Below are 23541 nucleotides of genomic sequence, written 5' to 3'. Positions count from 1 at the left end.
CCCGGTTGCCAATCTCATTGATCCTCTACAAGACTCAAAGTATAACGTCAAACCCCTGCAGAGATTACCACTGGCCCAATGCCACGGATATACTAAGTGTCAGGGCACTCAGCACATGGCCCATGAAGAAAAAAAACCACAGAAGCAAGAATGAAATACTTCCTGTGGATTCTTTAAATGTACTTATGCATACAGCACACACCCATCCATTTTATAAGTTCAGCTTAAAACCTGAGCATTTTGTCCATTACATACCAGGATATTCTTATGATATTGCACAGTGAATGTCTAAGTGAGGTAATCAAGGGTTAATTTCATCATTAACTGCAAACCCATGGGCATCTCGGACATGAATATAAAGCATAACCAGAAAACTAAATGAGGCAGTTACCTGGCATAATACAATAGTAGCACTCTCACACCAGGGTCACATGTGTCTTGGTTCAAGTCCCGTCACAGGGGCGATGCATGTCCAGGGTGTGGTGTGTGTCAGGGCACAGGCAGCAGAATTTTGGATAAACAAGTTTCGGAAGGGTAGTGTGGTAGAATAGTTGAAGCAGTCTAGAGGTAACAAAGGCATGGATGAACGTTTCAGCAACAGATTAGCTGAGGTGGAACAGAGTCAGATGATTTTGAAGTGGAAATAGGCAGCCTTAATGGCAAGGAGGTGCGGTCAGAAGGTCATCTCAGGCTCAAATGTAACACCATCTGGCTCAGCCTTAGACAGTTTCCAGGGGGAGGAATGGAGTCAGTGGCTAGGGAACAGAGCTTCTGATGGGGAGTGAAGATAATGGCTTTGCTATTTCCAAATCTATATTTAGTTGGATGAAAACAATCAAAGCATTATTATTGGGCATTTACCCTGTGGATATATAGGAATAGGATTTGGCCATTCAGCCATTTAATTAGATCATGGCTGACCTGTACTTCAATTCCATGTTTCTGCCTCGTCAGACTGCTTATCTGACATCCAGTACTGGATGAGTAGAAATTTCCTGCAATTAATTGTTGGGAAAACTGAAGCCATTGCTTTTAGTTCCTACACCAACCTCTATTCCCTAGCTACAAACTCCATCCCTCTGCCTGGCAAGATTCTGCGATTAACCCAGCCTGGCTACAATCTTGGTGTCACTTTTGACCCAGAGATGAGGTGCTGACTTCTTTTCGTCCTGTAACTAAGAGCGCCTATTTCCACCTCCAGAACACTGCTCAATTTCACACTTGTGTCAGCTTATCCGTTAATAAAATCCTCATTCATGCTTTTGTTACAGCTAGACTTAACTATTCCAACACACTTCTGGCTGACCTCCCACATTCTATCCTCTGTAAACTTGAGGTTATCCAAAGCTCTGCTGACTATGTCCTAACTAACACCAACTCACTCCTGTTCACCTATCACCCTCGTGCACGCTCTGACTTACACTGGCTCCCGATCAAGCAATGTCTTGATTTTTAAATTCTCAGCTTTGTTACATTAAAGGTGCTATTTAAATGAGTTGTTGCTGCCTTTGATCCATATCTCTGATACCCCGGAGTTAAAATCTGTCCTTTAGTTTTGATCATATCAAATTGACAGCATCCAGAGGCTATTGGAGGAGAGAATGTCAAATTTCCATCTCGTGAGAGAAAAAAATTTCCCTCATTCCAATCCTGAGTGGCTTAGGCTAGGAAGCAGAAGCAATCATTCCCTCCTTCAGAATGCACAAGTTCCTGCCGATTACCACAGTATATACACAACAGAAAATATTCCTGTGAAGTACTGTGCCTCTCAACCGAGTTGGTCTCACATTTACACACTGGCAAGCTTCACCAGTCTTAACTTTGGAGGCCCAAGATACATCACACTTTCCAACCACTGACAATTTTGCACAATACAGGTTGTTCACCAAGATAAGGGGACTTTCCATTTAGGTGCTTTCATATTCTGAGTATTTCCTTTTTTAAAAAAAAAATTTCTCTCTGAAAAGTGAGGGTAGGTAGGGGAGTTTGATTGGTAGACTCCAGGTTATGCAGTTTATAACATTAGTGGATCCTATTGAATGGGTTGCACTGAGGGCTGTCACTCTTAACCGAGACCAAAACGGGACACAAATAACAGTCCAAATTCCCGAGTCGGTGCCTGAAAACATGACGGCCGAGCTCGCTCCGAATAAAGAAAAATAAAAAGAAATTAATCGCAGCTGAGTAGGCAGTTTTAAAAACCTGCAAAAGCCAGGTTTCAACACTTCCAAGACCTGAGAACATTTGCAATAAGTTTGCACTAGCCAATTGATTCAGGCAGACATGGTTGAAAAAATTTTAATGCTGAGATCTCGAATGCCATCGCTGCGGGAGCCTGCCAAGGCCAGCAAGCGCATGAAGACCCTTTGTGAAGAAACACATAGCGGTGCCATCTTGAATTTTTGGACACCTCTCAAAGCTGAAGCTGCAATTTAAAAATGATAACCGTGGATCAGAAATCCACTCCTCCAGTTCAGTTTGGACTTATTCAAGGCCCAGATCAATCATAAGAGATACTTTAGATACACAATTGCTTCAGATCTGGATAAAGAGACAGAAGCTGAATAAGTTAACACGCTGCTTTATTTGATAGGCCCAATAGCCAATGATCTAATACCTAGACAAGGAATCAGTGATTCATCTGCAAAATTTGAAGAAGATTTGAAATCATTCGACACTTATTTTAAAAACTTAAGTAACAAAATCCTTGAAAAAGGGTTAAATTTAATAAGTGTGTCCAACAGCCTGGAGAACCTATCGATTTTTTCATTAATGAGCTGCGCAGAATGGCTGAAGGCTGCGATTATGGTGACCTAAAATCAGAGCTAACCAGGGATAGAATAGTTATAGGAGTGGCAGATGATGCACTCTCAGACATGCTTCAAGTGAAGGTAGATCTCAACCTTGAAAAGGCCATCCAGATTGTCAGGCAATCTGAAATCCATTTGCAGCACAGATCCATGTTAAGGGGAAAGATAAAACTGTGGTACAAGGTGAACCCCACTGTCCAGTTAGTGAAACAGCACAGAAACAGGGACACTCCAGGGCAAAGAAAGCAATACCCTAGCTGACTAGTACAGCGATCATGCCAGTGCTGTGGAGCAAAGCACCCTCACAGGCATAATCAATGTCCAACAATTTCAGCCCAATGTTTTCAACGTAACCAAGTAACACACTTCGGGAAGCTGTGCAAAGCCAAAACATGAAAATGCACAGAAGATCCTAAGAGGATTCACGAGATCAAGAGAGCACACCAAGAGGATACACAATCATGATTCTTGGGTGAGGTCAAAGATCCTGGATTTTCGTTCTGGAACACAGACATTTTGGTTAATGGCCATCTCAAAAATTTTGGCTGGGATTTTCTGGTCCCGCCAGCAGAGGGCATTGCTGTGGGCAGGATGGGAAAGTTTGGAGAATGGCTTTGGAGAATGGCCAAAAGTCAATTGACTTTAACCGCCCTCTAAATTTTCCCATCTTGCCCACGACAATGCCCACCCAGATAATCCCGCCCTTTAAGTGGACACCATAAGACCATAAGACATAGGAGCAGAAGTGGGCTATTTGGCCCATTGAGTCTGTTCCGCCATTCGATGAGATCATGGCTGATCTAATAATCCTCAACTCCACTTTCCTGCCTTTTCCCCATAACCCTCGATTCCCTCACTGATTAAAGGTCTGTCTATCTCAGCCTTGAATATAGTTAACGATCCAGCCTCTGTGGTAAAGAATTCCACAGATTCTCTTACCCTCAGTGGACAAATTCCTCATCTGTGTTTAAAATGGGTGCACCCTTACTCTAAGATTATGCCCTCTGGTCCTAGACTCTCCCATATGGAAACAACTTCTCAGCATCTACCCTGTCAAGCCCCCAAAGAATCTTATACATTTCAATAAGGTCGCCTCTCATTCTTCTAAACTCCAATGAGTACAGGCCCAACCTATTCAACCTCTCCTCATAAGAAAATCCCTCCATCCCCGGGATCAATCTAGTGACTGCCTCCAACGCCAGTATATCTTTCCTTAGATAAGGCGTCCAAAACTGTTCACAGTATTCTAGGTGTGGTCTAACTAGTGCGTTGTACAGTTTTAGCAAGACCTATCCATTTTTATACTCCAGTCCCTTTGAAATAAAGGCCAACATTCCATTTGTCTTATCTATTATCTGCTGAAATTGTTTGTTGACTTTTTGGGATTCATGCACGAGGAACCCCAAATCCCTCTGTGCAGCAGCTTTCTTCAGTCTTGCGCCATTTAAATAATATTCAGCTCCTCTATTCTTCCTGCCAAAGTGTATAACCTCTCAATTTCCCACATTACATTCCATCTGCCACGTTTTTGCCCACTCACTTAACCTGTCTATATCCCTCTGTAGACTCTTTGTGTCATCCTCACCCCTTACCCTCCCACCTATTTTTATGTTATCTGCAAAGTTGGCGATAGCATATTCATTTCCCTCATCCAAGTCATTAATATATATTGTAAATAATTATGGCCCCAACACTGATCCCTGTCGCACTCCACTAGTTACAGGTCACCATCCTGAAAATGCTCCCCGTATCCCAACTCTCTGTCTTCTATTAGTTAACCAATCCTCTATCTATGCTGATATACTACCCCCAACACCATGGGCTCTTATCTTATTATATAGTCTTATGTGTGGTACCTTATCGAACGCCTTTTGGAAATCCAAATATATCACACCCACTGGTTCCCCTTCATCTATCCTGTTTGCTATCTCAAAAGAATTCTAATAAATTTGTCAGGCATGATTTCCCCTTCGTGAAGCCATGCTAAATCTGCTTGATTATAATTATGCATTTCTAAATGCTCTGCTATTACATCCTTTATAGTAGACTTTTCCCATTAACATGTTAAGATAACTGACCCATGTCACCTGTTTTTTGTGTGCCTCCCTTTTTGAATAAGGTTGTTACATTGGCAGTTGTCCAAACATCTGAGGCTCTTCCAGAATCTAAGGACTCTTGGAAGATTACTACCAGTGCATCCACTATCTCTGCAGCTATTTCCTTTAATATTCTCAGATGCAACCCATCAGGTCCATGTGACTTATCGGTGTTTAGCCACATTAGTTTCCCTAGTGATAGTTATTGTATTTATTTCCTCCCCTCCTTTTACCCCATGATTATTTGGTATTTTTGGTATGCAATTAGTATCTTCTACCATGAAGACTGATGCAAAGTATTTATTCAACTCCTCTGCCATTTCCTGGGTCCCCATTATTTCCCCAGCCTCATTCTCTGAGGGGCCTAAATTGACTTTGGCCTCTCTCTTCCTTTTATATATTACTTGCTAGTTTATCCTCATTTTTTTGGGTCATCTTTTATTGGTTTTTAAAAACTTTCCCTATCCTCTGGCTTACCACTAATCTTTGCCACATTGAATGTTTTTCTTTCACTTTGATACTATCCTTAACTTCCTTGGTTAACCATGGTTGGCTTATCACCTTCCTACAATTCTCCTTCCTCACTGAGATATATCTTTGTTGTGAGTCATGAACTAATTTCTCAAATGTCTGTCACTGTTCATCAACCATCTTTTCTGCTAAACTCCATTCCAAGTCCACGCTGGCCAACTCTACCCTTAGTATTTACCCTTATTTAAGTTTAGCACAGATGTTTCCGAACTATGTTTCCCACTCTCAAACTGAATGCTAAATTCTACCATTTTATATGTCACTTTCCATGGGGATCTTTTACTCAGAGATCATTTATTAAACCTGCCTCATTACACATTACCAGGTCCAAAATAGCCTGATCCATGGTTGGATCCACAACATATTGTTCTAGGAAACTGTTCTGAATACACTATGAATTCTTGCTCATGGCTATCTCTGCCAATTTGATTTTCCCAATCTACATGAAGATTAAAATCACACATGATTAATGTACTGCCTTTTTTACATGCTCTCATTATCTCCTGATTTATTCTCTGTCTTGCAGTATAACTACTGTTAGGGGGCCTATAGACTACTCCCACCAGTGTCTTCTTCCCCTTGTTATTTCTTACCTCCATCCGTATGGATTCTACATCTTCCGATCAAAGATCATTTCTTGCTATGGTACTTATTCCATCTCGTATAACAAAGCTACCCCACCACCCTTTCCTTCCTGTCTTACCTTTCAAAAAGTCTCATCCCCTTGAATATTTAGTTCCCAGCTTTGATCTCCTTGTAACCACGTCTCTGAAGTGAAGCAGGTCTGGGGACCAGGGGGTAGCGTTCAAGGAGCCTCAAGGAAGCTTTCCTTGGAAGGAACCATTCAAGGAACCTGCATGGAGCCAGTGTTATGGTCCTATCAGACAAAGAACCATGGCTGAGACACCTCTGCCTATGAACAACAGGCACACCACTTCATGGGCTCAGAGGAATCTGACTCCCGGTCATAGGCATGATTCTGGGACTGTTAAAGATATGGTGGCAAAGAAATCTTCAAGCTGATGTACCTCATCCGTAACCTGTCTTTTTCTCTTGAGCAGAGATGCCTGTGTAGTCCTGGATCTTCTCAAAACAGAAGATGTCAAGACAACCACTATCATAAATTATACAGAAAAAGGCAAGGTCCCAAGAGCTCCAATAAGAAAGACTCCCTCGTCTGGGACTTCAGCTCCAAAAATTGTCTTCTCTCTTTACAGGGTAGGTTTGTCCAATTTTGTTACAGGTGCCAGAAGCCCCTCATTGGTTAGACCAGTTAACCACTCAAGATGGTCACCACGACACCAAGTAGATGACAATCAAGAGAGGAACCAGCAATGAGATGAGCCTCGATCTTCAGCTCCAACACCAGTTAGAAAGAGAGGTGTAGTATAAGAGCCTGGCGATATAAAAGGATAAACATGGGACTGAATACACAGTGATATAAGAGAATACATGACCTGCACCTAGGAGTCAGTATAGTGTTGGACAGAGCTGAGTATGTAGAAGGGAGCATGGATATCCCCTAGCTTGGATCTTTACTGTACCCAAGTATATAGTTTCTAGTAGTTAATAAATACTTATTGTTGAACTACCTATGACTACAAATGTTTAAGACCTACCAAGCTACACCAAACACCTTACACAGTATCAAGGCAAAATTCAACTATCTTGTGTTAATATTGAGCGGATATAAAAAATGTGTTTATTTCAGGGCTATGGTATTTGACTCCATGCTGAATTTCATTTCAAAGGTCATAGTGGCTTCACAGCTGCAGAAACTGTTCAAATTCATCTGGTTCAATAGTTTAATATATTTCAGTGCAAAACATGCTATTTTGAATGAAAGAAAAGCTATTCCTCCAAAAACTGGGTTGAAGCCAGGAAAACTGGATATTTGCCACCAAGCCTCGTTTACTATTTAAAGGGTAGCACATTTGACACTCCAAATACCACTTTACATTTTTGAAGAAAGTAAGCTTATCCCTCGTATAAAAAGGCTGTCATTCTAAAAGTAACAAGGAAAAAAGTTGTTTGAAGAGAATGGAAAGAATTGAGCCAGGTCAGTATCAGAGCTTTCAACACTGGGCCAATAGCTATCTCAAGGGGTGTACTCATGTTACAATTGTACTGAATTACACAAATTAAAACACAGGAAAAGGTTGTTTGCTGCAACCAGTCCATGTTGGTGTTTATCCTCCACCTGAGCAGTTGCCTAATCCCATGAACCTAACTTGTCCCCAAATCCCTTTTCCTTCAGTTATGTCAGCTGTGGCTCAATTGGTAGCACTGGTGCCTAGGCACAAGTTTGGGTAAAAACCCATCTGGTTCACTAATATCATTAGGGAAGGAAATCTATCATCCTTATCTGGTCTGGCCAAATATGACTCCAGACTCACAGCAATGTGGTTGACTCTTAAATGTCCTCTGAAATGGCCTAGCAAGCTACTCAGTTATAACAAACGGCTACAAAGACACAAAAAAGGAATGAAACCGGACGTGCCACCCGGCAACGACCTAGGCACCAGAAACAACAACGGCAATCGCAGGCCTGTCAACTCTGCAAAGTCCCCCTTACTAACATCTGTGGGCTAATGGCAAAATTGGGAGAGCTGTCTCACAGACTAGTCAAGCAACAATCTGACATTGTCATCCTCACGGAATCATACCTTACAGATAATGTCCCAGACTCCATCATCACCATCCCTGGTTATGTCCTATCCCACTGGCAGGGCAGACCCAGCAGAGATGGCAACACAGTGGTATACTGACAGGAGGGAGTTGCCCTGGGAGTCCTCAACAGCAAATCCGAACCCCATGAAGTCTCATGGCATAAAGTCAAACATGGGCAAGGAAACCTCCTGATTACCACATATCACCCTCCCTCAGCTGATGAATATGTGTTCCTCCATGTTGAACACCACTTGGAGGAAGCACTGAGGGTGGTAAGAATGTTCTGGGTGAGGGAACCCAAATGTCTATCACCAAGAGCAGCTTGGTAGCACCACTACTGATCGAGCTGGCCAAGTCCTAAATGACATAGCTGCTAGACTGGGTCTGCGGCAGGTGGTGAGGGAACCAACAAGAGCAAAAAACATACTTGACCTCATCCTCACCAAACTGCCTGCTGCAGATGCATCTGTCCATGACAGTATCAGTAGGAGTGACCACTTGTGGAGACGAGGTCCCACCTTCACATAAAGGATACCCTCCATCGTGTTGTGTGACACTACCACCATGCTAAATGGGATAGATTTCGAACAGATCTAGCAACTCAAGACTGGGTGACCATGAGCAGCAGCAGAATTGTACTCAAAACACAATCTGTAACCTCAGGGTCTGGCATATCCCCCACTCTATTACCATCAAGCCAGGGGATCAACCCCAGTTCAAAGAAGAGTGCAGGAGGTCATGCCAAGAGCAGCACCAGGCATACCTAAAAATGAGTTGTCAAGCTGGTAAAGCGAGAAAACAGGATAACTTGCGTGCCAAACAGCATAAGCAGCAAGTGATAGACAGAGCTAAGCGATCCCATAACCAACAGATCAGATCTAAGCTCTGCAGTCTTGCCGTTTCCAGTCATAAATGGTGATCAGCAATTAAACAACTCACTGGAGGAGGTGGCTCCACAAATATCCCCATCCTTAATGATGGAGGAGTCCAGCACATCAGTGCAAAAGATAAGGCTGAAGCATTTGCAACAATCTTCAGCCAGAAATGCCAAGTGAATGATCCATCTCAGCCTCCTCCCAAGGTCCCCAGTATCAGAGATGCCAGTCGTCAGCCAATTTGATTCACTCCACATGATATCAAGAAACAGCTGAAGGCACTGAATACTGCAAAGGCTATGGGCCCTGACAATATTCCAGCAATAGTACTGAAATCTTGTGCTCCAGAACTTACCATGCCCCTAGCCAAGTTATTCCAGTACAGCTACAACACTGGCATCTACCCGGCTATGTGGAAAATTGCCCAGGTACATCCTGTACGCAAAAAGCAGGACAAATCCAACCCAACCAATTACCGACCCATCAGTCTACTCTCCATCTTCACTGAAGTAATGGAAGGGGTCATCAAGCAGCACTTGCTTAGCAATAACTTGCTCACTGACGCCCAGTTTGGGTTCCGCCAGGACCACTCAGCTCCTGACCTTGTTATAGCCTTGGTTTAAACATGGACAAAAGAGCTGAACTCCCAAGGTGAGGTGAGAGTGACTGCTCTTGACATCAAGGGAGCATTTGACCAAGTGTGGCATCAAGGATCCCTAGCAAAACTGGAGTCAATGGGAGTCAGGGGGAAAAGTCTCCGCTGGTTGGAGTCATACCTAGCACAAAGGAAGATTGTTGTGGTTGTTGGAGGTCAATCATCTCAGTTCCAGGACATCACTGCAGGAGTTCCTCAGGGTAGTGTCCTCGGCCCAACCATCTTCAGCTGCTTCAGTAATGACCTTCCTTCCATCATAAGGTCAGAAGTGGGGATTTTCGCTAATGATTGCACAATGTTCAGCACCATTTGCAACTCCTCAGATACTGAAGCAGTCCATGTCCAAATGCAGCAAGACCTGGACAATATCCAGGCTCGGGCTGACAAGTGGCAAGTAACATTCGCACCACACAGGTGCCAGGCAATGACCATCTCCAACAAGAGAGAATCCAACCATTGCCACTTGATGTTCAATGGCATTACTATCACTGAATCCCCCGCTACCAATATCCTGAGGGGTTACCATTGACCAGAAACTGAACTGGACTAGCTATATAAATACCGTAGCTACAACAGCAGGTCAGAGGCTAGGAATCATGCGACGAGTAACTCGCCTCCTGATTCTCCAAAGCCTTCCCACCATCTCAAGGCACAAGTCAGGAGTGTGATGGAATACTCCCCACTTCTTTGGATGAGTGCAGCTCTTACGACACTGAAGAAGATTGACACCATCCAGGACAAAGCAGTCTGCTTGATTGACACCACATCCACAAATATTCACTCCCTCCACCACCAACACACAGTAACAGCAGTGTGTACCATCTACAAAATGCACTGCAGGAATTCACCAAGGTTCCTTAGAGAGCACCTTCCAAACTCACAACCACTACCACCTAGAAGGGCAAGGGCATCAGATAGATGGGAACACAATCATCTGGAAGTTCCCCTCCAAGACACTCACCATCCTGACTTGGAAGTATATCGCTGCTCCTTCACTGTCGCTGGGGCAAAATCCTGGAACTCCCTCCCTAACAGCACTGTAGATGTACCTACACCACATGGACTGCAGCAGTCCAAGAAGGCAGCTCACCACCACTTTCTCATTGGCAACTAAGGATGGGCAATAAATGCTGGCCCAGCCAGCGAAGCCCACATCCCGTGAATGACTGGAGTCCCAGGACTTGTGCACAAAAACCATCATTGACATTCCAGCGCAGTGAGGTGCACTCTCTCAGGTGACACCCTATCTGCCCTCTTGGGTGTACATAAAAGATCCCACTACATTATTTCAAAGATGTATCTCTGGTGTCTGGAAGACTATTCATCTCCCAATCAACATCACAAAAACAGGTTGTTATCTGGTGATTATCACGTTGCTGTTTGTGGGGGCTAGTTGCGTGCAAATTGTTGACTTTAATCCTACTTTAGAACAGTGACCACACTTCAACAGTACTTCACTGGCTGTAAAGCACTTTGGGACATGCAGTGGTCATGGAACACATTATAAACGTAAGTCTTTTTTTCTCATTTCAATCATCTATCTAACCGATTCTTAATATGATTAGGCCGCTGTTTCAATTGCATGATTTCTGTGTAAAGTTTCTTCAGCTCTCTGTTCAAACTTGTTCCTTTTGATCCCTTTGCTCCCAATTCTCTCAAACACTGGAAATAGTTTCTATTTTTTCTGTCGCATTCCTTCATATTTTTAAACACCCCTATTAAATCACCCCATAATCTTATTTCTTCTCATGAAAACAGTTTCAATGTATCAAATCTTAAGATTTGAATTTCCAGGCAGCAGTTTGATGAACTTGCACTATACCCTCTCTATTACTTCAATATCTTTCCTAGCAATTTAGGTAGGTTCAATAATGCATATTGCACTTTTATATTCTATACCTCCTACTATAAAACCCTTTAGCTTTTATTATTGCTGCATCCTCTTCAAATGCTGTTTTTAAACATCTTTTGAACTGGAACCTGAAAATTAAACATCAGCCGCACCCTATTCCAGATCCCGTAATTGTTGGCAATAGCCTCGTGTGGTACCTCTTGTGGTTTCACTTTGCATTGACAATGCAAGAATGTTGGCCAGAATACCAGCAGAATGAACACCAGTAGTTGAATGACTTCTTCAGAACAATTGCATTCGATTCAAAAATGTTCTGTCTCTCTCTACACAGAGGCTGCCAGATCTGCTGAGTATTTCCAGCATTTTCTGTTTTTAATGTCGTATTTCCAAACATCCACAGTATTTTACTTTCATTTTAGATTTAACGGGGCTCTTATTCTTCCAGAAATCCAACTCTAAAAGGCCACAACTGCCATCTGCAATTCTTCAAGAAGCACAAATGGATTTAAGCTGAATCTAAATTGTATCCAAGAATAGAGAAATGACTGGCCAGTCCTACAACATGTGGCAGCAATTTCCACTGTTTCATCCACAATGCCAGCATTCATCATTTTGCATTATATTCAGTTTCTATCAAGTACCATGGAGTGAAATGTGATCTTTGTAAGATTTTAGACTGCGCCAGAACATTGGGGAGGTAAATTAACATATTCATTCACTGCTGTCAATTGCTATGCTATTCCATCAAAATCCAGATTTTAACTTCTCAACCTCATTTGTCTTTGGCTGTTAGAACGGGGTCGTCACAATATTACAGATCCACTTTCTCTTGTCTTCTGAATGCTAAAGGTCTTTTACTGATTTCAGGAGCCCAAAACATCAGATTCTGTCACTTTACTCTCCAAAGATCTCTGACCTTGTAGGTGATGATAAGACTCGGCAAAGTGACTCTTAAATCATCTCGTTTGCACAAATCCTTAATTGGCAAGGACCCCAGGAGTTTCTTGACAAAAAAAAAAGGATGGATGCTTAGGTGTACAGAAGTATTTGCTTTCCTTAGAAAGGCTCCCTTTGTATTGAAGCTGCAAATGTTATTGTAAGCTTCTGCGATACAATATGTTCATCAGGTTCGAAAACTTGTTACTGGTCCAGATCAGGCTTCCTCTTGCCTCTTGGCAATCCGAACACACATAGCCAACAGCTTTGAAGTCTAAGGCTATGATGAGAACAGCAGGAAAGGCTCTAAATACAAGTCTACTATTCCCTGGTTTCTGAGTATTCTTCAGATGATATACAGCAGATTGAACATTAAAATGTCCATTTGCAACACAACCTGCCTAATGATGTTCAGACTGCACCTCCACAATCCCATCCCAGTATAGTATAAACAAACAATCAAATGGCTCAAGTATTTCTTTAATATCTTACAGTTTTTGTGATTTCTTTTAATAGAAAGTGAAATAAGCATCTCAAATTTCTAGTAAACAAACAAAAATAACGAAATGAAAAGAGCATCAAAAACTAATTTAGGCAAATCTTAAGCAGCTTTCAACACCACTGATAATTCACAGTTGGAACAATGACTAAAAGTAAACACATTTATCAGGTATTTTTAATGTAGCAAAACACCCCATGCTACTTCACGAGTATAATGAAATGAAATCGGAGACAGAGCCAAAAAGGAACATATTTGGAGCAGTGGCCAAGAGGTTAGTTTGAGAGATCATCTCAACATGAGGAACTGGTTAGTTTGGAAGGGTATTCCAGAGTACAGAGCCTAGACAGCTGAAGGTAAAGCTGCTATGGAGGGATAAATAGAGTATGGGAAATGAAGAGGCTGGAGTCAGAGGGGGTCAGGGCTGGAGAAGATGGCTGCCATATGAAGGGGTCAGGCCATGAGCATTTTGAATGGAATGAAGGATGAAAATTATACAAATTGTGGCATTTGGAGACCAAGGACCAATGTAGGTCAGTGAAGGTGGGTGTGATGGGCAGAAGGGTTCTGGGTGGGCCAAAGTTTATGGAGGGGAGAAGATGGATGCCAGCTAGGAGAGTACAGAAGTTTGGAGGTGACAACAGCCCAAATGAAGTTTTCAACAGCAGATCGGCTGAGGTAGAGGCCGAGACAGGCATTGACAGAGATGGATGTAGGTAGTTCTTCTGTTGGATAGGATATAGAACAGGATGAGCTTGGAGACTATACGGAGGTTGGAAATAGTGTACAGAAGAAAAATTGTGGATGTTGATACTATGGTATAAAAACAGAAAATGCTGGAAGCTACCTAGGCCCTAAACTGTGGGATTCCTATGCTCACCTTTTTCACCTCTTGGCCTCTCTCTCCTCCTCTGAGGCCTTCTTTGTCCAAGCTTTTGGTCATCTGTCCTCATATCTCATGTGGATCAGTGTCAATTTTTTTTATATAACATTCCTGTGAAGCATCCTGGGGTGTTTTACTACATCAAAGCCACAATATAACTGCAAACTGCTGTTGCAGCTGACGTACAATGTTTACAGCAGAAGTAAAGACATATTGCATTGGTCTTTGCCATGTTTAGCTGGAGTGTGTTACTGGCCACCCAAGAATAAATGTCAAACAAGCAATCTGACAACACAAAGTGAAAGGTAGAGGGGTAGGGAAGCTGAGCCTGTGGATTGGGATGATGTCATCAAGAGTTATCATGTAGACGTGGAAGCTGAGAGGATCAAGAATAGATCCTTAGGACTCGGTTAAGTTGGGAAGAAAAGCCATTGCCAGAAAAGCTCTGGTGATCAAATAGATAAAAGAGTGGAGCTAAGCAAAGGCTGTTCCACTTAGCTGGATAAATGGAGGAGAGATGCTGCAGGAGGATTGTGCGATTGATTGTATGAACAGCTTTAAAGATGTCAAGGAGAGATAATGCACTATGGTCACAGTCAATTAAAAGGCTTCTTCCATTTTTCTACATGATACATGAACTTCATGGATATCTATCAGATGTCAATTGGCCTTCAAAAATACTAGAAATTCTTATGTCAGTAGAGAAATAAAAACAAATATTCAACTATAAAACATAACCAATGGTACCTAGCAGCGATTAAATGTGAACCTAATGGATAAAGGATAACAGCAAACCCTCAATGCTCCTTTCAGGGTTTAGGATGGTCTTAAAATAGCTGAGGGTTTTGTTGCCTGTTTCTTTTTTTAAAAAAGCTATGCTAATGCTCACTACGTTATAAATGCACGGTGCTCAGCAATCCCTCATTCCTAACAGTTGCAAAGCAATTATTCAATTTGCAATATGTCGCCAAGCAATAATGCAACTACTACATTTCAACCCTTCCCCCACTTTACTTCACTTACTGCCTTTCAAGGGGTAAAACGTGCCAGGCCAGTTCGTAGGTAGATGGCAGTAGCAATAGTGAAATGCAGCTTCTCTGGTTACAAGATAATCAGTCAGTGAATTCAGTGTCCCATATATATTGTGATCAATATCAAAATCAATAGAGACTTTTAAAAGGTCTAATCATGTTTTCCAACAAAGATAAGCAAATAAATGATCAGGAAACATAACGGCCATTTTCACAGTGGGGCTTGCCAAATCATTTCAATTTATTTTTAAAAAGGTAACTTTCAGAATCTATTTTAGGGGCTTAAAAATAGCCTTAGTATTTTACATTGCCAGTTGTTGGAAAGAGCAGAGAGTGAATAAGGGTCGAGAATGTGCCTTTTACCGATGACTAGAGTTTAAAATCCAGCCCAAGTTATTGGAATGCAAGGCTTAACGTGAAAAACAGACAAATGGTTATGTCATAATCAAGAACAAAAGATACTGGAAATACTCAGCAGGTCAGGCAGCATCTGTGGGGAGACGTGAGAGTGAATGTTTCAGAAGTTCTGATGAAAGGTAATCAGCCTGGAACTTTAGCGCTGTTTCTCCTTACCTGCTGAGCATTTCTAGAATTGTGTGTTTCTATTTCAGATTGCTAGCATCTGCTGCATTTTTGCTTTTCTGTGGGAGGTTATACCAAATGAGATTAGGCAGCTTCGACCCAGTTCTTATTTGGTGCTGACCCACAGAACAAACCCATGGTCACGTCACCCAGGGAGGTCAACACAATGGCTGCTTTGAGAAATAGAGAATGTCACATTGGAGAGAGTGCTGAGCAGGTTTACAAGAATGGGGGTTCCAGGGATGAGAAACTTTAATCACAAAGATAGATTGGAGAGGTTGGGGCTGTTCTCCTTCGAGAGAAAGGGGCTAAGAGGAAGTTTGATATAAATTTCAAAATCATGAGGGGGGTTGGACAGAGTAGAGAGGGAGAAGTTGTTCCTGCTCGTAAAAGGATCAAGAACGAGAGGGCACAGATATAAAGTGTTTTGCAAAAGAAGCAAACGTGAGGTGAGAAAAATCTTTTTCACAACGGGCGGTTGAGGTCTGGAACGCCCTGACTGCCTGGAAGTGTGGTGGAGGCAGGTTCAATCGATGCAGAGGGCATTAGATGATTATTTGAATAGAAACAATGTGCAGGGGTACAGGGGAAAAAGGCAGGGCAATGGCACTAGGTCATAATGCTCATTTGAAGGGCTGGTGCAGATACGATGGGCCAAATGGCCTCCTTCTGTGCTGTTAAAATTCTGTGGCTCTGTTGCAGTAGGTGGTGTTCTTCCTGAGATCAAGGTTCACTGCTGAGCAGAGAAGAAGCTTTACTAGAATCTAGCCACTCTGACTAAGTAACGTCCCGACAACCAATTGATCATATCCCAGATAAAGAAACATTCCCTTGGCATCTGTCCTAAGCTTATCCTTCATGATCCGAGTGTGTACACACTTCTGTTCATACAAAGGCAGTGAGGCCAGATCGCCTGTGCTCAGGTAATCTCATAGCCCAAGAGTTAAAGCCATAAAAAATGAGGAGGGGTGGGCCATTTGACTTCTTGAGGCTGCTCTCTCAGTCAAAGGATCACGGCTGATCTGATGTGGCCTTAACTTCACTTTCCTGCCTCTCCTCCATAACCCTAGACTTCCTTGTCAATCAAAAATCTGTAATAGCCTTGGATATATTCAATGACTCAGCCTCCACTGGGAGGGGGAAGGAGAATTCCAAACATTAACATCCCTGAGAGAAGAAACTCCTCCTTATCACTGTCTTAAATGGAGACCCCTTATTTTGAAATTGTATGACCCAGAGGGCAGAAAAAGATAATGTTAAAAGTAATTATATCCTTCTTGGAACAAACTAACACAAAACACTTGGTAGATTTTCCACTCCTTCAAATGGAAAACGCAAAACACGTCAACATTAAAATTGAAATTTGTGAAGGAAACTTCGATTTACTAGAACTGTTGTCATGGAAACCCATTCTCTGCACCCCCCCACCCCCCCGCCAAACCAATAAAATGAGCTCCAACTGAGATTGTTTGTCTCTCTCTCTCAAGGTTGGTCCAGCACAAACAATTACTGTTGGGAAAAGCAGAACTCAGACTCCACATTAGTTTAAAGTTTGTGAGGAGGTGTTTGTCAGTTTTTATGAACCTTGTCAGGCTGCTGATCACAATGCATGTTTGACAGTCATCCACTAGGATTCAGTGGGGGAAAAAAAACAACCACAGCATGTAATTTTGTGAGCCAGTTTTAAAAAAAAACATTAATCTGGCTGTAAAAACCCTTGGAAAAAGTTACATCTTGCTGATTGAGGTGTGCGGGTTTTGAATGACGTACAGATTGCATAATTACTACTGAACAGCCTCACTGTTCTTCAGAAACTAATTTTATATTTATGGGATGTCAAATTTCATTGGTATAAATTCAATTCTTTAAAAATATTTTATGCTGCTTCAGCTTCAACCTTAATCCCATTTACATGGCCCATTATTTATTTCCCTGTCTAAAATTTTAATTCTGTGAAAAATTCACTCATGGGATGTGGGCTACATTGGCTGGGCCAGCATTTATTACCCATCCCTAATTGCCCTTGACAAAGTGGTGGTGAGCTGCCTTCTTGAACCGCTACAGTGGTGCACCCACAGTGCTGTTAGGGAGGGAGTTCCAGGATTTTGACCCAGCCACAGCGAAGGAACGGCGATATATTTCCAAGTCAGGATGGTGAGTGACTTGGAGGAAAACATCCAGGTGGTGGTGTTTCCATCTATCTGCTGCCCTTGTCCTTCTAGGTGGTAGTGGTCGTGTGTTTAGAAGGTGCTGTCGAAGGAGCCTTAGCGAGTTCCTGCAGTGCATCTTGTAGATGGTACACACTGCTGCTACTGTGCGTCAGTGGTGGAGGGAGTGAATGTTTGTGGATGTGGTGCCAATCAAGCAGGCTGCTGTGTCCTGGATGGTGTCAAGCTTCTTCAGAGTTGTTGAAGCTGCACTCATCCAGGCAAGTGGAGAGTATTCCATCACACTCCTGACTTGTGCCTTGTAGATGGTGGACAGGCTTTGGGGAGTCAGGAGGTGAGTTACTCGCCACAGGATTCCTAGCCTCTGACCTGCTCTTGTAGTCAGTGTTTATAATGGATAGTCCAGTTCAGTTTCTGGTCAATGGTAACCCCCAGGATGTTGATAGTGGGGGATTCAGTGATAGTAATGCCTTTGAATGTCAAGGGGCAATAATTAGATTCTCTCTTGTTGGAGATGGTCTTTGCCTGGCACTTGTGGCACAAATGTTACTTGCCACTTGTCAGCCCAAGCCTGGATATTGCCCATGTGTTGATGCATTTGGGCATGGACTGCTTCAGTATCTGAGGAGTTTACTGTCTGAGAATACTTTGTGATTGGCTGGTTACCCTGGTTGATGACATCACTGCTGCTGACTTTCCGGAGATCCCCTTCATTTGGCACCAGATTCAAACTGACATCAGGAAAAGGGAAATCTATGCCACAGAGATCTTGGGATCTCTGCTTTCTTTCCAGTCAGCAGCGACTGCCAGCACTTCACTGCAAAATCTGGGCCAGCATGAAGCCGATCTACCATATGTGATCAGTGAGTCTCAAAATAGCCCAATCACAAGAGATCAAGATAAATACATGACCATACTTGAAAAAACAAACCAAAATGTTCAGATTCAACTATAAACCAGAATAAAACTGTAGTTCTTAGCTAGTGTTTTGACTCAGATGCTGCCTGATGTTAAATTTCTGAGAGTCATAGAGGTCTACAGCACAGAAAAGGCCCTTCAGCCCAAAGAGTCTGCGCTGGTCAAACAAGTGCCTAACTATTCTAATCCCATTTTCCAGCACCAGGCCCATAGCCTTGTATGCGATGGCAATTGCAAGTGCACATCCAAATACTTCTTAAATGTTATGAGGGTTTCTGCCTCTACCACCCTTTCAGACAGTGAGTTCCAGATGCCCACCACCCTCTGGATGAAAAAATTCCTCACATCCCCTCTAAACCTCCTGTCCCTTACCTTAAATCTATGCCCCCCAGTTACTGATCCCTCCACCAAGGGGAAAAGATCCTTCCTGTCTACTCTATCCATGCCCCTCGATTTTATACACCTCAATCATGTCCCCCCTCAATCTCCTCTGCTCCAGAGAAAATAACCCCAGTCTATCCAAACTTTCCTCATAACTAAAACTCTCGAGCCCAGGCAACATCCTGGTAAATCTCCTCTGCACTCTCTCTAGTGCAATCAAATCCTTACTATAATGCGGATTCCAGAACTGCACGCAATACTCTAGCTGTGGCCTAACCAATGTTTTATACAGTTCCAGCATAACCTCCCTACTCTTATATTCTCTGCTTCGGCTAATAAAGGCAAGTATCCCATATGCCTTCTTAACCACCTTATCTACCTGTCCCGCTACCTTAAGGGACCGGTGGACATGCACACCAAGGTCCCTCTGATCCTCGGTACTTACCAGGTTCCTACCATTCATCCTGTATTCCCATGCCGTTTGTCCTGCCCAAGTGCATCACCACTCACTTATCCACATTAAATTCCATTTGCCACTGATCAGTCCATCTGACCAGCCTGTCGATATCCTCCTGATATCTAAGGCTATCCTCCTCACTATTTACCACCCCACCAATTGTGTCATCTGCAAACTTCCTGATCAACCCTCCTACACTCAAGCCTAAATCATTTATATATACACCACAAACAGCAAGGGGCCCAACACCGATCCCTGTGGAACTCCATTGGACACAGGCATCCAATCACAAGGACACCCCTCAACCATCACCCTCTGCTTCCTGCCACTCAGCCAATTCTGGGTCCAATTTGCCAAATTGCTTTGGATCCCATGGGCTCTTACTTTCAATATCAGTCTCCTATGCGGGACCTTATCAAAAGCCTTGCTGAAGTCCAAGTCAACTACGCCAAATGCATTGTCCTCATCTACACACCTGGTCACCTCTTCCAAAAATTCAATCAAATTGGTCTGACATGATCTCCCCTTAACAAAACCATGCTGACTGTCCTTGATTAATTCCTGCCTCTCCAAGTGTAGATTAATTCTGTCCCTTAGAATTGCTTCCAATAGTTTCCCCACCACTGAGGTTAGACTGACTGGCCTGTAGTTCCCCGGTTTATCCTTTCCTCCTTTCTTGAATAACAGTACCACATTGGCTGTCCTCCAGTCCTCTGGCATCTCTCCTGTGGCCAGAGAGGTAATGAAAATTATTGCCAGTGCCCCTGCTATGTCCTCCCTTGTCTCACTCAACAGCCTGGGATACATTTCATCCGAGCCTGGAGATTTATCTACTTTTAAGCCTGCCAGGCCACTTAGAACCTCCTCCATTTGTATGCTAATTTCTTTAATTATATCACAGTTCTTCTGCCTGATTTCCATACCCACGTCGTCCCTTTCACTTGTGAACACCGACACAAAACATTCATTTAGAACCCTACCTATATCTTCTAGCTCCACACACAAATTACCACTGTGGTCCTCAATGGGCCCTATTCTTTCCCTAGTTACCCTCTTACTCTTAATGTACTTTGGATTTTCCTTTATTTTACCTGTCAAAGTTTATTCATGCCCCTTTTTTGTTCTCCTAATTTCCTTTTTAAGTTTCCCCCTACACATTCTATATTCCTCTAGGGCTTCCGCTGTTTTGAACCCTCGGCATCTGCCATAAGGCTCCCTTTTTCTCTTTATCCAATCCTGTACATCCCTCGGCATCCAGGGGTCCCTGGATTTGTTGGTCCCACCCTTTATCTTTACTGGAACATGTTGGCCGTGTACCCTCCCTATTTCCTTCTTGAATGAGTCCCATTGCTCTGATGCAGATTTGCCTAAACGTAGCTGCTCCCAGTCCACTCTGGCCAAATCATATCTGATCTTATTAAAATCAGCCTTCCCCCAATTTAATACTCTGATTTCTGGCCCATCCTTGTCCTTTTCCATAACAACCTTGAATCTAATGGAGTTATGATCACTATATGCAAAATGTTCCCCCCACTGATACCTCTACCACTTGCCCAGCTTTTCATTCCCTAGAAAAAAGTCCAGGACTGCCCCACCTCCTTTCGGACCTTCTACATACTGGCTTCAAAAGCTCTCCTGGATGCATTTTAAGAATTCTGCTCCCTCTAAACCTATCACACTATGAGTAAACCAGTTACTGTTGGGGAAATTGAAATCCCCCACTATTACTACCCAATTATTTTTACACTTCTCTGAAATTTGCCTACATATCTGCTCTTCTATTTCTCTATAACAGTTTGGGGGCCTATCGTACACTCCCAGCAATGTGATTGCACCATTTTTGTCTTTCAGTTCTACCCATATGGCTTCATTTGAGGAGCCTTCTAAGCTGTCATCCCTCCTTACTGCTGTAATTGATTCCACGATGAATAATGCGATGCCCCCTCCTATTTTACCTCCTTCCCTGTCTCGTCTGAAGACCCTATGTCCTGGAATATTGAGCTGCCAATCCTGCCCCTCTCTCAACCATGTCCCTGTGACAGTAATGACATCATACTTCCACGTTTTAATTTGTGCCCTCAACTCATCTGCCTTATTCGTCAGACTCCTTGCATTAAAATAAATACCATCCAACCTTGCCAAACTCCCTTGTGCCTTAATTGGCCTATAATTTCCATGTCTTCCAGACTCACTTGCTCTCTATTCTAATTTTGGCTGGCCATCTCCCCTGCTGAGCCTCCTCTTAGGATCCCATCCCCTTGCCAAGTTAGTCTAAACCCTCCCCAACAGCACTAGCAAATCTCCCCACAAGGATGTTGGTCCCGTTCTGGTTCAGGTGTAATCTGTTAAAAAGGACATTAGTGAACCAGATGGGTTTTTAACAACAATCGATGGTTTCTTGGTCATCATTAATTCCAGATATTTATTGAATTCAAATTCCACCATCTGCCTTGGTGGGATTCGAACCCGGGTCCCCGTAGCATTACCCTGGCTCTCTGGATTACCAGTCCAGTGACAATATTGCTACGCCACCCCCACCCCTTCTCCTATATATTTTTTGAAAAACAATTAAGGCGGTCTCAGATTTGGGTGCATTTCTATTTGGAAAGAGGTGCCATGGCAATTATCGAAAGCCAGACTCTCCACACAGTTGATGTGACATTCACAGAGACTAGTGATCTTGAGGCAATGGCCACACATTCCTTGAGTGGGGAAAAGAAAATCAATCGCGGATTACCAAGAACCAGCAAAACTAAATAAGTAGATGATGTCCTGTGATACGGTATTAAATCTCAGTGAATGTATCGATGAAGGGGAGCTGTTCTGCCACAGGAACATGGTAGCTGCAGGTAACAATCTGATAGATACACTGGAAGTTCAGGGCCAGGGGTGAAAGCTATTGCATCTTTAATTCTATGGTAATTTTACATGCCAAGTTGCTGCGTTAGGAAGATTGCACTTTCAAATTTAAAAATTAGGTGAGATGGCAGTGCAGAGGTAATGTCACTGAGCTAGTAATCCAGAGGCCCGGTGGACGTGTGTTCAAGTCCCACTAAGGCAGCTGGTGGAATTTAAATTCAATTAATAAATCTGGGATATATTAATAATGGTGAGTGTGAAGCTATCATTGATTGTTGTAAAAACCCATTTGGTTCACTAATGCTTGAGGGAAGGAAATCTGCTGTCCTTACTTGGCCTGGCCTTCAAGTGACTCCAGATCTACAGTAATGTGGTTGATTCTTAACTGCCCTCTAAAATGCCAAGCAAGCCACTCATTTCAAGGGCAATTAGGAATAGGCAACAAATGCTGGCCTTGCCAATGCCATCCCACATCCCATGAAAGAAAGAATTTTTAAAAATTAAAAATGGATTAACCTTTATTTTGGCACAAAATTAACTTATTGATGGAGGGACTGCAAAATCTGATCTACCCAACTATCTACAGGCTGCGGTGGTTGTGACAGCAGCTCATTACCAGCTACTCGAGGGCAATTAAGAATGATCTTGCCAGCGAAGGTCACAATCAGAGGATAAATCAAAAATTCCCAGTATTCATTTGCTTTTTATATAAGTTATCAACCCATGTATTTTTACTTTATGAATTTTGTTTCTGAACCCCTAGATCCTTTTGCTCCTCTAACTCATACGGACTCATTACCTAGTCTGATCACATGATGTAGTTCATGAAAGCCAAAAGTAACCTACGGTCAACAAAAAAAAAAGCAGCATCACACTGCCATACAGGTCTCTGGTGTTATGTAATATGTCATACACCATTATCACAATCAAGCTGGTTATATTTAGTCTGTGGCCTATTTTAGTGCAGACTGCAGTCATTGTCTGCCAGAGCAATCCCTTGTGGATTGGATGACATCTCAATGCAGGATTAAGGATCACACCACAGGTTTGAGAAATAATGTGTACTTATCTTTGAAAGCCATCAGGGTTAATAAATGAGAACTAGCATAGATTTGTTAGAGAAAAAAATCATATTTGACTAACTTGATAGGAGCTCTTTAATGAAGAAATGGAGAGGATTGATGAGGATAGATTTTCAGAAAGACATTTAATAAAATGCCACATAATAGACTTGGTAACAAAATTGATGCCCATGGGATTAAAGGGGCAATGGCTCAGAGAGCTGAGAGCAACGATGAACAGTTGTTTGTCAGGCTGGAGGGAAGCATAGTGGTGTTC

The 23541-nt window shown here is 42.7% G+C and overlaps 1 protein-coding gene across 5 annotated transcripts in view; it reads right to left on the bottom strand.

Moving 5' to 3' along the window:
- The window catches only part of LOC121277929 (tyrosine-protein kinase Fyn), a 298435-nt gene that overhangs the window by 245036 nt on the left and 29858 nt on the right, over positions 1-23541 (bottom strand). Inside the window, exon 1 of one of the 5 annotated variants that reach the window (XM_041187796.1) lies at positions 392-410. The exons of the other annotated variants lie outside the window; for them this stretch is intronic. The gene's annotated coding sequence lies outside the window, so the exon portion shown is untranslated. Of the gene's footprint in view, positions 1-391; positions 411-23541 lie in introns of those variants that run through there. 5 annotated transcript variants of the gene reach the window in all.

Source organism: Carcharodon carcharias, chromosome 5 (genome assembly GCF_017639515.1).
Source record: "Carcharodon carcharias isolate sCarCar2 chromosome 5, sCarCar2.pri, whole genome shotgun sequence".
NCBI lineage: Eukaryota > Metazoa > Chordata > Chondrichthyes > Lamniformes > Lamnidae > Carcharodon > Carcharodon carcharias.
Note: the sequence above shows the minus strand (reverse complement) of the source record. Positions and strands in the feature narration are given on the sequence as shown.